An 11629-nucleotide genomic window follows, 5' to 3' on the forward strand; every position below is an offset into this window, starting at 1 on the left:
AGAAACAGACGGTGAGCCATTTTTAAAACCTTTTATGTTTGAGTTAAAAATATGTTCAGAAATATCCCATTTATTTGGATTTTATTGAAAAGCGGAAATCCACACAAATTCTCCGACATTTTAACAGCATCTTTAGTAAATATAACGGTCATAGCCTCTCGAGCAATTGGTTGTATGTACATATATACACATAACCATATTATTTAATTAATATCATTCCTCAAAATATTAATATGTATCAACTGCTTACTGCCAATGAATCCACCTAGATTTTGCCGTCCGTCCCATATTTTTAGGGTTCTTTTATTTATTTTTTTTTAAAAATATTTTGACAAAATGTGTGAACATCCTGCTTCTATTTATATTTCAAAGGTGTTGGTATCAATGTATGTGTACACTTCAATACACTGATCACATGTTCATGTAAAAAAAACAGTACTAACACTCACCTGATGTTTAATTAGTTTCCTAGTAGAGCTAATATTATTTTTCTACCATTTTCCGAATTTAATAAATTAAAATTTTTACATTTTGTTTTTTTTTAAAAGGTCAAATATTTCCGAGTTGCGAAAAATCTGAAAATATTTTAAAATCTCCTATTACCACTACAGTAAGTGGAAAATGTTGCTTGTGTTGTGATGGAGAACTTAGCCAGCCGAGGAATTGAATACATGACGCCTGGGTGGGACCCAAACGCGATGCCAACTCAGCCACTGACCGGTCGTAGTCTGGTGGGGCTTTTATATGTAAATACGGCACAAGAGTCCCATCTGCTCTCAACCTTCTGGAGTCATTGAGACTATGGCATCCCCGTTGGGGTATCTTGTGAAGCTGAAGGTAGTGGGGAGGTAAAGGAGATGGAGGAAGAGAAAGGTGGGAAAGTATCTGAGCAATATGTATAATTCTGAATTGTGGTCTTTTACCGGGGCGATACCGAGAGTACCTTCCACTCTGGAACGTACCGCAAATATTCTATATATTATTTTTAAATGAATTAATTGTGAAACAACACAAATTAATTAGATAAAATTCTGGGATTTGCTGTCGAAAGCCTTACCCCTCAATCAGATAATCTTACCCATCAGTAAATATTGGCACTGTCAGTGCAATAAATTGTTCAGATAAATGGAAAAATCATGCAACACAAAAGATAATTATATGTTATCTCTTAGTTTGATAAACTTATTGATTAAATTAATCCATTGTTTTTCACTTAATTATTAAACATCATATTCATTTTACTTTTGTTAGTGAATTTCATCGGTAATTATTGATCATTTGATCAAAAGTAGTAGAATATCATTTCCTAGTTTCTGTAATTATTAAATGAAAAATGAGTATGTTTAAAGGATTAATAACAGAAATTGAAGGTATTTCTGTTGATCGGTTTACAGGAGAAAATCATAAATCGCGAGTATTTTTCCTTTCTCACTGTCACAATGACCACATGGAAGGTATACATACACCACAGACATAGGAATTAATAGACGAGAAGATAATGGCGAGGGGTAAAATCAACTGTTGAAGAACGAAGGGCGTTAAGCTGACTGTGATTCGTCAATAAATCAATCTGACAGTAAATAGGCATCTCGCATTATAATATCACCATTTACTTCTTAAAAGTAAAATCTGCTTTTGAATGAATAGACATTTTTACATGGGAGCGCAAATTACTCGCCACGTTATGAACTAATTTGCGAAGTCCAAATTCGGCAAAGTAAATTTCTTCTGTTTGCAGAGTCGTAGTTAGTTTCAGAGTATTTAGTTAAGACACTTTTACAAATGTTTCATAATTTACTTACCCCAGTAAACAACGATGAGCACACTTGAGAATCGCTACATTGTGATGTGATAGTATATGTTTCTAAAACTGATCCATATAATACGGTGTGAATAAGCTTAAAATAAAGTAAAATAATGCTTACTTATGGAATGTAATACGACAATTGGGTTTATTCTCTTTTTCACATCTATTTTTACAAGTTTTCATATCACAAGTCAACATTTTGCCGTGTTATTTCGTAAAATGAACCGATGATGCCTCGACCATAGTTCGCACAAGAATGATGACGTCACGTTTTCAAATTTCACTTGAGCCATACGCGAGCCCAGCCGGCTCCAATGGAACCGGTATGGGGAGTGGGGATAATACGCTTTTAATCACTTAGGGCAGGTCTACTAATATTCATATGTCTATGACATACACCTAAATTTCATAAATATATCATGAAAAAGAAATATACCATCTACACTTCAGAAAAAAGTGCAATCATTTTAAGTACGAAATACCCGAAATTGACCGACTGTATCACGGCTCTCAATACTGAAGGTTAGTAAATTGTTTATTTGGTTATGAATCAGTCCCTAGTATTGAATTATAACTACCTAACACGAGAAGTATTTCAGACATGCTTCTAATCTGATTTTCCATTTTATAAAGATAGTATTTAAATCTTCTAGATGCCCACACTATCGTGATACCAAAGTCTACAAACGGCGATGAGAAGTCCATAAGTGTGTTTCTTATTCCCGCTGACCACTGTCCTGGCTCCGTAATGTTTCTCTTCAAAACTGCTGACAAGATCATCCTCTATACCGGAGACTTCAGAGTGGACACCGAAAATCTATCAAACATAAAACATCTAAATGTTGGTGACAAGCCCATTCCTATTGACAAGATGTATTTCGACTCCACTTTCTGGAAGGAAGACTTTTCTTATTTTCCAAGCCGCGAAACAAGCTGCGATACTATTAGAAAACTTATCGAAGAGTGGATTTCCAAAGGAAACGAATACATCGTTAACATTAAAATTCCAGCTTACTATGGGTCAGAGTTGTTGTATAAAGATGTGAAAAATAAACTGGGCAGATCGACACACGTAAATAAGAAAGTATTTGAGTCATATGGGTAAATATTCTTTATTGATGTATGTATTGGTGTCATATGTGATGTCATTGTTTTAGTATCTTCTGTCTTTTTTGTTTTCATACACAATATGTGAGAAGGACCTCTCTCTCGGACTACTATATTTCTACCCATTATGTAACAATGGGAAGATTAACCTGTTAACCGGGCGGGACGTATAAATACGTCAAACGTAAACAGTATCGGGTACGGGTAGGACGTATAAATACGTCCTTGAAATATATGTTGCGCCCTGGAACGAGGGGGACGTATATTTCCGAACATATCACACGGAAATTGAGTTTTTAATTTTTACATATTTTAATTTTTTAAACTCAATGTTTCTCTTTTATCTGTGTGCTTTTATTTATTGTTCTGTAATTATAACCTTTTTTATATTTTTTTGTAATCTTTATAATTGTTTGTAAATATTCTATTTTTTTAATTCGATGTTTTCACTTTTTTTGAAGCATAAATAAAAATAAAAAATAAATAAAATTAATGTCCACCGGGCATGACGTATTGATACGTCCTAGTAAAGGAGTTCGCACCCGTTAAATGCTGCGTAATTCAAAACTGAACTCCCCGGTTAACAGGTTAAGTACATAGATGCCAAGTATGTATTTAATGTACACACTTGGTAAATGTTAGACACATTCAATGTATTGTGTAGTCAGTGATCATGTTGGTGATTTGACATAATAATTATTTGTGTCTTTCCCTTGAGGTTTGTTATTATCGGAGATATCCTTAAGTCTCTTATGCAAACATTTATCATTTTTAGGAAAATGACTGATATGGAAGGAGTATATACAATAAATCCTGAGGAAACTCAAATCCACAGCTGCACCTTGATCAAAGGCGAGCGGCAGTTAACATGCATGGACATTACGAGTTTAAAGATTCGACAAATAAAACCAACTGCTTGGATGAAGACCATCATCAAGAAGGATGACAATAATGGAGATTATCGTGTTTGGTATTCAAATCATTCAAGTTTAAGTGAACTCAAAACATTTATTAAGTATTTAAAACCAAAAGCAATTGAACCTTGTGTTGACCCTAAGGGATCTGAACGTATGAAAGAAGAGTTCTATAAATCAATTAATTTAGTTTGTCAAGACTTTTTAGAAGTACTTTGTAAAATGCCAGTAGATTCTAAGAAACTGGGGGGCTCGGGTGTTGGCAAAAAGAAATCGGGTGTTGGCAAAAAGAAATCGGGTGTTGACAAAAAAAAAAACTGTTCGCAAAAAGCAGATACACCGTCCTTGTAAATTTGTAATTTAATATATAGGTACATTATTTTCGTTTCATTTAATTGGATTTATGTAATAGGACATTTAAAATTAAAAGCACAGTGCATTAGTGTTTGTATTTGGTTTGGCGTTTTCAGCTATTCCAAAACTGCTGCGTTTAATCGCAGTGCGTTCCCCCACATACTGTAAATAATGCTTGGTATTTTTTTGATAAATATTTACATAACCGCCACAATTTTACTAGCCACAGATTATGTAAATTACACTTCGTTTCAACTTAATTACTACAAGAAACAACTATGTATTTACCACGAGAGAGATGGTAAAAGATGCATTAAAATTACATTCATATTTTATCAAAGATCAAAATTTCCCTTATAAAACGATCCCTTTGTCACCATTTTGGATTTTTTTAGTATAGATTGAAGAGAAAGTTTTGTTTCAATTTTAATATGACAAAATACTTAATTAACTCAAAGTACGAATCCAATTATTTATTTTGTGGGTTGAATAAATGAATCCTTGTTTCTTTTAGTATTTGTGGGAACAAAGTGTAATTTCCATAATCTGTGCCTAAAAGTGCCCGTGGTTAGGAAAATATTAACCAATGTACATACATTTCTGTTTGTTCCCTCTTTTTGAGCTTTGGTGTGGACTCAATACTTTTGGCGGAGATTTGAAACAAAATTTGATAAATATTTTCATGAGGCATCATTTTAAAAATTATTAGTGTCAACAACAAGAGTAGCAATTGAATTTTTACAATAATATGTAAATGTTAGTGGTCTTTGGGAATCGTCTTTCCAAATATTGACGCTTAACATCACGTTGAATGATTTTTTTGTAAATTGTACCTACCGTCTTACAGATAATGAGTTTATAATGTACATAATTTACCGTTAAATTGTACCGTCTTACAGATAATGAGTTTATAATGTACATAATTTACCATTACGTTGTACCGTCTTACAGATAATGAGTTTATAATGTACATAATTTACCGTTAAATTGTACCGTCTTACAGATAATGAGTTTATAATGTACATAATTTACCTTTAAATTGTACCGTCTTACAGATAATGAGTTTATAATGTACATAATTTACCATTACGTTGTACCGTCTTACAGATAATGAGTTTATAATGTACATAATTTACCTTTAAATTGTACCGTCTTACAAATAATGAGTTTATAATGTACCATATGTAGTTTTCCCGGAATAGCTCGTTAAATTCAGAGCAATAATTTTTTTAAACTTATCCATGTGGATATGCTAGCGTTTAAGAGGTTAAATGACGAGGTATATTCCTTTTTAAACGTATCCATATGGATACACTAGCGTTTAAGAGGTTAAATGACGAGGTATATTCCTTTTTAAACGTATCCATTTGGATACGCTAGCGTTTAAGAGGTTAAATGACGAGGTATATTCCTTTTTAAATGTTTATTAAATTAATGTACACATTACTATGACAATTTTATCGATCAAATCATTTCACTGAAATGATTTCGTTTTTTAATTGTCATGTTGTGTTGTCATCATTAATTGTATATTTTTATATAATAATAATACACTCTCTCACAAATCTGCTACCCTAAAAACCAGGTAATTGTCCAATTAGTGAAAGCGGTGTATTATAGTGCGAACACATAAAAAATGCTAAAAATTAAAATAGGTATTTCGTAAAAACAATCAAACACCACTATGGATATTTCGTAAATTTTTTTATTTCTTGCAAGGTGTCATGTTTACACTTTCGAAAACACAGAGATGCATGCTGAAAAAATGGTTAGATGTAACAAAAATTTGTACTGATCTTTTCTTTTTTTTCTATCTAATTTTCTATGTATTATATTATATTACAATATAATATATATTAAAAATTTTGTGTGGATGTATCAAGGTGTTATATTTTAATTTTTTCGGTGGATGGTATATTAAATAGATAAAACAAATGTAGTTTTCATTAAACACAATAATTTTATTGTAGTACTAACATGTACTGATCAAGGTGTTATATTTTAATTTTTTCGGTGGATGGTATATTAAATAGATAAAACAAATATAAATTGTAGTTTTCATTAAACACAATAATTTTATTGTAGTACTAACATGTACTGATATTTTTTCACTTTGTAAAAACTTTTTTATTTCAAATACGTTTAAATAAAGATGGCTTTTCACAAATGAATTGAGTTTTCTTGTTACATATTCATGTCTAACAAACAGTTGATTGAATTTGAATTAAGAGATTATCATGGAATATTAATCCGAGTGATCATTCACTTAAAACTATCACCGGAAGAAAAAAGTTTTTGTAGATAGTTATTTCTCTTTGTGAAAATCCTCCTCAATATTAATTTAATTTATTTCATAATTTATTTTTACACGCCAATTACCTAGCATATGCAGACAATAAAAAAAATCTACTTAGTTATCAAATCAATCGAAGATTGCATTAAACTTCAAGAGGATCTCAATCGTCTTTTCGACTACTGTGAATCAAATAAACTTGTAGTAAATACCTCAAAGTGCAATAAATTATCATTTACACGTAACAAAAATAAAATTTCCTTTGATTATACATTAAACGGGACACATATCAAAGAAGTAGAATCTATCAGAGACCTTGGGGTATTACTGGATGTGAAATTAAACTTCATTCAACACACTGATGCAATCATCAACAAAGCCAACAAAATGCTAGGATTTATAATACGTTTAACGAAACCTTTCCGCAACCCTAAGACTCTATATTCCCTTTACACAGCGTTCATCCGTCCCCACCTACAACACTGCACACCGATCTGGACTCCTTTTTACCAAGCCCACATTGAAAGAATCGAAAGAATTCAAAAAAAAAATTTTAAACACATTAATTATAAACAAAACTTAAATTACACCGATTCTATTAAATACCACAACTTCAACTCCCTTCACACACGACGTTTGATTTTTGACCAAATCTTATTATTTAAAATTCTTAACAATGGCCTCGACTCACCAGAGCTAACCAATTTAATATACACGGTGTCCGGAAACTCGTAGTACAAGCGGGAAACTGGAGAATCTACACCACATGGGGAACCCAAATAAACATAAAGTTTTTTTATTTGAGCATTTTCACAAAAAAACAAAAAAAAATATTTTTCGGCTATTTTAGGGTTAAAGTTTTTTCTGGTGTTTAGGGTTGAACAACAGATGTTTTACTTTCAAATAGTTTTAATTAGTTGGGTACTTTGATCTTCAGTAATAATTTATAAGAATTTGATTAAAAAAAAAAAAAAAAAATCAACTTCTAACTCGATTTACTCGATAACGAAAGCTCAAATGAAAAAAATATATACTACAAAATCGACTCCAAATGTGATGTAGATTCACCAGTTTCCCGCTTGTACTACGAGTTTCCGGACACCCTGTATATTCATATTCCAACAAGATCAACACGGCAATCCCATTTGTTTCATTTACCTACATATAGAACTAACTTTAAAAAAATTCACCAATTCCACGTATATGTGCCCAATATAATACTAAATTTCAAAACATAGACATTTTTAGCAATACACTTCACAAATATCGATTAGAAGAAACATGTACGATCGAAAATTAATACAATAGTATGAATTGTATCCAGAGCATCTCCTATCCTCATCCTAAATTCCTATTCCTCCCCTCCTCACCTATAATATATTTATGTATATATATATTTTTTTAATGCAATAAAACTCCATCTCCAATCAATTTTAATATAGGAGACTTTTTTGGCTTGACTATAATTAACATATATATATATTTATAATTGCTCTGTTAAAGCTGTTTGTCTCTCTACAAAAAAAAATAAATAAATAAATAAAAAAAAATTAAAAAATTCCTTTTTATGTATAATCATTAGGGCGTCCCAAAAAAATTAAAGCTGTTATTTTTCAACGCATTCCCTCTAATTTTGTTTCAATAATGACAAAACACTTATAAATAAAATTTCGTTTACTTGGGACTACTGCAACCCGTGCCGACTTGCATCGAAACATGTTAGTACTTGTACATTAAGACGCCCGCGAGAAAACGTATTGATAACTTGCTTTTTGTTAGTAAACAAATATCACTCATTCAGACAAGATGTCGTTAGATTTACGGAGTTCTAAAAAGAGTATTTTTTAATAGGAGTCGTAAAACACCAAATATCGGGTTCTAAACTGCCATCTAATGGACAAGTTCTTGAAGTTTTGTTCTACAGTATCCGGAAAGTGAATTTTACTGTCAAAATCAAAGTGCTAATCTCACTATACGCTAGTGTGTTATCTATTGGGAAAAGATGCATATACCAACCAAATCTTTACCTAATTATGTGAAAAAACTTGTAAACTTTTATCAAGGAGGGACTTACAAAAAAATGCGCAGAAAACGCAAGATTATTTGAACAACGTCATCAAGAGTTTGTTAAAAACTTATTTGACAATTTATTTCACATTGCACACTCCGATGCTCTTGAATTAATAAAGATAGAATCTTCTTGCAGCGGCAAAGAGAGCCAGGTCGTCCTGGCTACTTAGGGGGGGGGGGTTGACAAAAAAACTGACAGATAAAGAGGAGAGAGCGCGCCTTAGAACAATCGAGGAAGAAAAGTGGCGTACTAAATTATCTGCGCCAACTCCTTCAACATCGTCTTACAAACCGTTACAAAACGACTCATCTTCTGATTCTAACGAAGACACACATTTAGAAGATTTTCCAAAACCGCTACAGAAAACTCAACTTGAAATCAGTAAAACGTCGATGCGAAAAGACTTAATTACTCCAAAGTTAGTCGCAACGCTAGACAGGTGCCAGTTAAGTATGAGAGATTCTGTTTTCATTCTTGAAGCTACTATTGAGGCGCTTGAATATAATATTGATCAGTTTCCAATAATTAATTAAATTAAATTACCGGTAACATCCTATGTCAGCCATCACTACAATGTATTATAGCAGTTAAAGCACCTTACCAGAAACAAAAGACATTTTGAAATAGATGAAGGCTTACGAAAAAAATTGATGAAAACATCTCAATGGCAGCTTTACAGAAGTTCAGTAAGCATTTATCGTATTTGACCGATGAAGTATTTATTTTATCGTTGTTTGACGATGTTGTTGACTAAAATAAAAATGCTCGAAAATATCAAAAAATATAATTTATCAACCCATGACAAACGTTACATCCCATCGAAGGAAGATTTTGATGGTAAATTATATGGTAAGTTTAATAAGTAGTTACATTTATGTTTTGTATTGAGGTTTTTGTTCATATCATAATTTAGTGAATTTTGTTTCAGAAAAAAATATTACGACTTCATTTCAGTCAAAAACAAGTCTTTATTTGATCGTCTGAAAATAGATGATAGTTTTCCTAACGAATGCCCTACGATGTGGTCAAATAATGCTTCATATCAAGAAGCCAGAAAGAAGGTGTCGTCGTGAGGGTAGTGAATGATACAGCTGAAAGAACTGTATCATTCACTACCCTCAGTTAATGCAAGATTTTCATGGCTTAATCACGGTCGAAGAGGAACAAAAACAATTTTTGTTACGATGCGTTCAGGAACACAGGAAAATTTATCCTGACTGTAAAAAACACACTGAGAATAGAAAATTTAGTCAATAAACCATTTTTAAATATAAAATACTACATAATTCAACATTTATGCATTTTTAATTTTATTTATCCGACAAAAATGAAAGTTTAAAATCCTTCCATATTAACTCTGTACAAATTTTTGTACCATATGTTTGGCATCAAGTCGGCACGGGTTGCCGGTGTTTAATCAAAATAATATTTATTATATGAGTTATTGGGTTCAAATGGAATAAAATAAGAGGGTATGCGTATTTAAATTCATGAAAAGAAATTCTTCCTTATGTCCTGGGACACCCTAATAATCATTCATTTACTTCCGATTTTATGTCCGGGTTAAATCTTCCCCATAGGAAAAACTAAACCCTTCCACACACTTTTCCACAAATGATCATCTAGTCAATCAACATTATGCAAGTGCATTATATAAGCAAAATAAATACAAAACAATACAAGAACAACACGTCAACTCACCAGAGATCAAATGGGAAAAATAATTCACCGACTCCAGATATTTTCATATCAGAGGGTTCGGCTCGGTAGAACTCCTAACAGGGCCTATAAATCCTACTGATCCCGCAACATAAATATTTAAAAAATCTTTCGTTATCCTACATGTATTCAAAATGACCGACTTTTGCATCTTTATATATAAATTTTTTGATAGATCTAATACGCCTAAATTTTTTATTTTAATTTTATTTTTACCTATTACTTTTTAATTTTAATTTTGATTTTCATTATTTTTCTTGAAATGTAACTGGGCATAATTTTTCGCTTGTAATATGGCAGACTTTACAATTTGGGAGGCGGGCTTGGGTACCGCCCCTGGAATCATTTATTGGATAACCAACACCTCTGCCGTAAGTCACACAGAGTGGTTCGCTACTTTTGGTGATTGAGCAGGGGTGTCCGGGTTCATCGGGGGAGGTGTGTTACCAGGTACCAGCTGCGTGGCATGCCAGATCGGGAGAGGTTGGTTGTGAGAACCTTGACCTCTCCAACTCTCGATCCATCGTTTGACGCCGCAGCGGGAGGGATATATTTATACGTACACACTGATCCCTAGATTCCTACCCACCCCTCATACCTTTTTCCTTCCCAGAACTTCCTCTCCTTAAAAAGACCCAGCATCCCCAAAGATGACATAGGCCCCGAGGGAAATTATTTTCCTCAGGGTCTCCTGTGTGGGGTTAATGTAAAAAAAGACTGGTATTGCACCGTCCGTTAAGGATATTGAATTATGAAATGGAAGTTGATGGTAGAAAAAGTAGGGGATGCCCGAGGAAGATATTACGCGATCAAGTGAATCATGTTTGGTAAATTGATGCGCATGTGATAAATTAACCCTTAGCACTCCATTATTTTTTAATATTTTTTGCCAGCCAACTCTAATTTAAATAATGGCAAAATATTAATTTATTGATAGGCAGGTACAAAAAAATTCATTCATTATTCAATAAAAAACAGTTTACAGAAAACATTATGGACTACTTATATTTTTGAATGGTTTGGTACTTTTTAAAACATTCTCCAGGATGGAGACCAGGTTTTCTGGAACAGGTCTCACAAAACCACACTGTTTTGCGTCTTCCCCTTGGAATCTTTCTGTTACTGCACACAGTACAGTCTTTAGAACCTTTGTCCAGTTTGGCAATGAAGTGTTGCTTGTTTTCTAATCGCTCCTCTGCATCTAGCGTACTTGGGCGTCCCTTTTTTCTGGATTCCCGACCAACCCTTTTATCTCCTACTAATTGAGTAATAAGCTCCTTTCAACACAATTTGAGACATCAAATCTTCTGCAAAAAATAATTGGAATAATCCTAAAGCAGTGTTTGGTCTAAGATTGTCTGGAA

The 11629-nt window shown here is 32.7% G+C and overlaps 1 pseudogene; it reads left to right on the forward strand.

The window, feature by feature from the left end:
• Positions 1–1333: 1333 nt before the first annotated feature.
• Positions 1334–2912, forward strand: LOC149426491 (protein artemis-like; annotated as a pseudogene).
• Positions 2913–11629: the final 8717 nt, after the last annotated feature.

This window comes from Hesperophylax consimilis, chromosome 1 (genome assembly GCF_061612785.1).
Source record: "Hesperophylax consimilis isolate HC1 chromosome 1, BYU_Hcon_1.0, whole genome shotgun sequence".
NCBI lineage: Eukaryota > Metazoa > Arthropoda > Insecta > Trichoptera > Limnephilidae > Hesperophylax > Hesperophylax consimilis.